We start from the raw sequence: 5,711 nt of genomic DNA on the forward strand, positions 1-5,711 counted from the left end.
GTTTTGACGTTCCTTGAACAAACCGGGTGGCATCTCCCCCCGATTCCAGCCTGGGACCTTCTGCCCGTCCCGTCACAAGTGCCCAGCCAGCCTGAGCTCCTCCTGGGGCCTCTCGGCCACTCCATGGAACCCACCCACCCCCTACAGAGTGATCAGAGCACCTAGAACACTCTGGTGAGTGCATTTATGAACAAATCAATGGAAATGCATTGACCTAAGTCACCAGGTCACAGAGGGTGAGGGCAGGAGTGACTGGAACCAGAGCTCTGAGGGAGGTGCCGAAAGGTCACACGCAGCGGCGTTTATGGACCATTTCAACAGCATCTGACCTCAGTTTAAACCAACTTCCCTTCAAAACACTCCCTTCCCTTCCATTCTCATCACTGAGGAGTTTAAGAGACGCCAAAGGTGTGAGGCACTAGCTTGTTTTCAGTTAACCGGTGCCAAGGCCGCAGGCCCGGTGGCCTGGTCACAGGAGAAGGTGTGCCTTCTGAAGCCTGAAGCTGCTAAACCACAGGAAGTGGAACTTGGTCACCGGTAACAGGTTTGGAACATGAAAGATGCAATTATCGTGCAGAAATATCACTATTTTTTCCTGAGAATTGAGTGCGAGAAAGAAGAAAAACTTTTTTTTTTTTTTTTAAGACGAGGAATGTCGAAAAAACATCTTTCAACAAGTCACTGCCTTTCTGAGAGCTTACTCTGTGCAGAGGACATTCTATCCACGCAGTTTCATTATTCTCATCACGGCCACACGCGTGATCCCGTCCCCACCGTTTTACAGAGGAAGAAACCGAGGCTGTTTGACTCCAAAACCCACGTGTTTTAACATCTCTCCTAAATGATGAACCTGAGCCGCTCTGCACGCTCGCACCTGCCAGGTAAAGTGATGCAAGGGCCCCGGGGGGTGGGGGGCCTCCGGCGCTATTTCAGAGACACCTCCAGCCCGGGCCTTTGAAAAGGGCAGGGGTTACTGGAGTACTGGTGATAATCCAGCTCTGGGCAGGGCACACACACCCCCAGCTGCACGGTTCTCAGCCTTTTCCGGGGGCAGCACCATGGGGTCCTGCGGGCGGGTCTGCTCCCGGGGCCTGGGATTCTCCAGCACACCCACCCACCCAGGGGCCACATGGGTGGGGGCCAGGAGGGCAGTGACCACTACTTGCCATCTGACAAGCAGACACGCTTTCCCGCTGGGGAGCTCGGGGCGGAGCCGCCCTCTGGACCCGCCCTCAGGACCCGGCTGTCTTCTGGTCTAGATGCTGGTCTCTGCCACGGTGGAAAAAGCTCCCCAAATGCCTGTCTCCCCTTGTTCTGGTATCTAGCCTTATCTCTGCAGTTGTATTATGTTCAGCACCATTCACTGCCTTTTCTTAAGTTCCCAGTTCTCTTTGCGTCTCCAGAAAGGAGAGGGGGTCCGGCCAGAGAGGCCAGGGCGGTGGGGCAGGCTGGACACGTGGCCCCACGGCGGACGCAGGGGAAGCGGGGCCAGGGGGCTCGCGGGCGGGAAGCGAGGCAGAGACCCTGCTGGATTAGAGCCTCAGGCCCCGGCTGGCTCTCCATCCCCGTCCCCCCCGCCGGCGCACGGAGACAGGAGGTTCCGCCGGGAACTGTCGCCCCCTGGTGGTCGCGGCGGGGGGGAGCAGGGCCGGGGAGAGGGTGGCGCCTCAGGGATCCTGGTCCAGGCAGTGCGCAGGCCGGGATGGAGGCGCTGGAGATGAAGCAGAGAAGGAAGCGAGAAGGCACAGGAAAAATGAAAGAGGAGAGAGAGGGCAGGCGGGGAGGGTGCGGGGCGGGACCCTAAACTCTGGAGAGAAACCAGCGAGAGCCCCCGGCCTGGAGGATGCTGGCCTCTTGGGCTGTGGGTCCTTTCCCGCCCTGAGCCTGCGCCCCAGGCAGCAGAGCTGCCCTGCACGGCAAGCAGCTCTGACTCCTGTCTGGCCCCAGTGTCGGGGTTCCCTTCCCTTGAGAAGAAGTGGAATGAAGTCCCCTGGCTTGGCCCCAAAGTCAGTTGTCTGAGCGTCGCAGAGCTACTCACCAGCCTGCGGCCGTCCGGACAAGTTCTAGCTTCTGGCAACCGAGACAGAGGCCCGGGGCAGTGCCTCCCCTGCACCTGCCCCCGCCGCGAGCTGCAGGATGCGGTCAGGAGAGGAAGCAGGGCTTCGGCTCCGAGTCATCCTGGAGTCTCCAAAGAGCTTCTGGCCGAGGGCACCGACAGGGCACGGTCTGGGCCACAGAGCAGGGGGAGGGGTGGGCAAGGGGAGCTGCATCCTCTCTGCTGGGCCTGAGGCCCCAGGGGACGAGTCAGCGGGACCAGGGCAGCTCCCACTGGGCAGGGAGAGGTATGGGTGAGCCCCCTCCACTGGGGCAGGGGTGTGAGTGGGTGGGTTCAGGGTGCAGATGGGCCGCTGCCCAGCTACCAAAAGTCCCTCTGATGGCTGATGGAGGCGTGCACTTGCCCCCTTCAGCCAAAGTGTGCAGGAGGGAAGGCTGATCCGGGCTTGGTGGGCTCTCCCAAACTGCACCCACCCCTCCCTCCACGGTCTGGGCCAGTCAGTCCCCAGTGAGGGCCCGGCTTCTGTTTCCAAGCCCAGCATCTTCCAGTGTTCCGGGCCTCCTGTCCAAACCAGTTTCCGACTCGGGCTCCTAGAGGTGGCGGGTCCCGGAGCAGTACCTTGCCCCACAGCCCAGCGCACGTAGACACAGTTTGCTTGACCCCTGCGAAATTTTTTTTTACCTATACTTTTAAAAAAAATTTATCTTAAATTCATTTATTTTTGGCTGTGTTGGGTCTTCGTTGCTGCGCGCAGGCTATCTCTAGTTGCGGTGAGCAGGGGCTACTTTTCGTTGTGGTACGCGGGCTTCTCATTGCGGTGGCTTCTCTTGTTGCGAGCACGGGCTCTAGGCGTGAGGGCTTCAGTAGTTGTGGCACGCGGGCTCAGTAGTTGTGGCTCGCGGGCTCTAGAGTGCAGGCTCAGTACGTGTGGCACAGGCTTAGTTGCTCCGCGGCATGTGGGATCTTCCCTGACCAGGGATCGAACCCGTGTCCCCTGTATTGGCAGGCGGATTCTTAACCGCTGCGCCACCAGGGAAGCCCAGACGCTTCTGAATTTTTAACAAGAAAATCGAAGGTGTACCCATCTGATTTCACACGGAAAATGTGGATTTCCAGCTTTGTCTCTGAAACAGACGCCTTTTTCTTATGACCACATTTGCAGCGATGGCCCCTTGAGACGGAGCCTGAGTGTTTGAACTTTGCCTCCATGAAGCCCTCCACAGTTGCCCCGCCCCTGCCATACACACCAAGGCCGGGTGAGAGCTGCGGTGACCGGCACTCGTCCCTGACACGCTTCCTCCCTTCACCGTGTCTGCCTGGTCCCTTTGCGTGTCTGCAGTTTTTCGGCCACGGGTTAGGGCTATGGAATCAGAATGGTCTGCCTCGCAAAAGCACATCAGTCCCTTACTGGCTGTGTGCTTTTAACACAGCTTGAGCTCCTCGGGGCCTCAGTTTCCTTACCTGTAAATGAAGGGAACAGCGTTGCTGCAAATCTCAACCTACAAGCGCAGGCTTGCAAGACACATGTGTTACTTAATTTATTTCAAATCAGTTTGATTCTGTCCTGGGCCTGCTGGGATGGCAAAAAATTGCATTTCCTCATGCAGTATCCTTTAAGGCTTAAAGGAGGCCGGAAAGCAGGGGGAAGGCAGCCATCCTAGTTGCTCTGGCCCCCGGGGGTCTCTTGTCGCCAGGGCTCCCGCCCCCTGGATGCGTGCAGTGAAAGAATCTGCCGAGGCCAGAAATCTGGGGCCCCACAACCCAACCCCCATCTCTACTGAGGTCTCATCGCGTCCCGAGGCACCTCAGGGCCCTCGCTGCACAGGGCGTCTTCTTTCCCGTTCCCAGTCTATCTCCCCTCTGTGTCCGGGCCCTCAAAGCCACATCCCTACCCTTGCTCCTCGGGCCCCCTGGCATTGTCTCAGTGGGCCCAGAGCTGAGGCCTTCAGGAAGCCACTGCCTCCCAGCAAGAGAAAAGGTAGGGGTGACTGGGAGGGGGAGGGGCTACAAATCAACATTTCAACAAGTTATTCCATCGCACGAGTAATAATAATAATGCTTACCTTTGGAGGTGCTTTACGACCTCTCCACCCCTTACGTGCTCCCAGAATTTCCTCCCCCCGCCCCCATCCTTTCTCATCCTGCACACCCTTCCCGGGTGATGTCACCCGGTCCCGGAGCTGCAGCTCTGCTGCGGCTCCCAAGCCCTCCCTGCAGCCTGGCTGCTCTCAGGACATTATCACCCGTGTCCTAAAATGAACACACGTTACCCTGAACTCAAGCAGACCCGGGAACCCCCGGCTCGTCCCTTTCCTCTCTGCCAAGCCTTTAGTCAGTCACTTACGGAGTCAGACTAGGTCCCAAATAGCTCTTGACTCCCCCCCGTCCCCCCAATTCCACAGCGTGAATTCACCCCTCGTCTGAATGCCATCTCTCCACGGTTCCCGTTTTGCAACTCTCACCACGCCAATTACTCACACACCAAAGCGACGGGAACGTGAGTCTGCCCAGCTTGTCCTCGGGTGGACGGTCTTCAGTTGTGTGATGGTTAAGTTTACGTGTCAACTTGGCTAGGCCACGGTACCCAGCTGTTTGGTCAAACATTATTCCAGATGTTTCTGCGAAAGTATTTTTTTTTTAGATGAGATTAACATTGAAATAAACAGTAGACTCTGAGTGAAGCAGATGACCTGCCATAATGTCGGTGGGCCGCATCCACTCAGGTGAAGGCCTAAATAGCAAAAAGACTGACTTTAATAAAGAGGGAGTTTGGCAAGCAGACGGCCTCTGGGTTCGGACTGCAACTCCTCCCGGTCTCCAGACTGCCAGCCCCACCCTGCAGGTTGTGGACCTGTCAGCCTTTGGAATAGGAATAGCGTGGACCAATTCCCCTCTCTTTGTGTGTACACACACACACACACACACACACACGAGGGATCCCCTATTGGTTCTGTTTCCTGGGAGCTCTTCCTCAATTTCAAGATAAAAATCTGAAATCCTTGGTCAGCCCACATGACTCTTCAGCCAACTTAGCTCACCTAGCGCCTCAGTACAAATTGGAAAAAGCCACCGCCTCCGGGGAGATGCGGTTCTGGCCAAGGCCCACGGCTTGGTGGGTGGAGCCTGGGTGAGCGGTCCCTCTTAGTTTGGTGCACAACCTGGACAACCGCACGGGGCGGCCTTGCTTCCTGCCGGCCCACTGCCTGCGGCTCCAGTCTTCTAGTCCCTTGCCCCTCCTGGCCCCACACCCCAGGTGCCCTCAGCGCCTGGACCCTCCTGAGCTCCGTTGCCATTTTGCTTCTGCGCATCCCGTCGCTGCTGCCGTGGGCTCCTCCTCGCGCCCCGACCCCCAGTTTCCCTGGCATGGCCTCCTCGGGCAGGCTGTGCGGTCCTCCGCTCGGTCAGCCACCCCGCCCCCCCGCCTAGGTGCTGTCGGCCTTCTTTCTCTGACCCTCTTGCCAAGGGATTGCTCGGCTAGCTTGGGGATCCCCGAAGCCCTTTAACTTTGATCCGCCGGGACGGGCACTAGTAGGTGCTCAGCGTGTTCCCCGAACCAGTGGGTGAGTGAATGAATGACGGGCGGGGCGCCGGCTCGCGGTACGCTGCAGGAGGCGCCCCCTCGGAGCGCGCGCCTCCTTCTCCCGGCGGGACCGCC

The 5,711-nt window shown here is 58.3% G+C and overlaps 1 protein-coding gene across 1 annotated transcript in view; it reads left to right on the forward strand.

Moving 5' to 3' along the window:
• Positions 1 to 349: 349 nt before the first annotated feature.
• INAVA (innate immunity activator) overlaps positions 350 to 5,711 on the forward strand; it is a 25,442-nt gene continuing 20,080 nt past the window's right edge. The window contains exon 1 of the mRNA XM_024749655.1: positions 350 to 881. The gene's annotated coding sequence lies outside the window, so the exon portion shown is untranslated. The remainder of the gene's footprint in view (positions 882 to 5,711) is intronic.

This window comes from Neophocaena asiaeorientalis, unplaced genomic scaffold (assembly GCF_003031525.2).
Source record: "Neophocaena asiaeorientalis asiaeorientalis breed wild unplaced genomic scaffold, Neophocaena_asiaeorientalis_V1.1 scaffold44, whole genome shotgun sequence".
NCBI classification, from domain to species: Eukaryota; Metazoa; Chordata; class Mammalia; order Artiodactyla; family Phocoenidae; genus Neophocaena; species Neophocaena asiaeorientalis.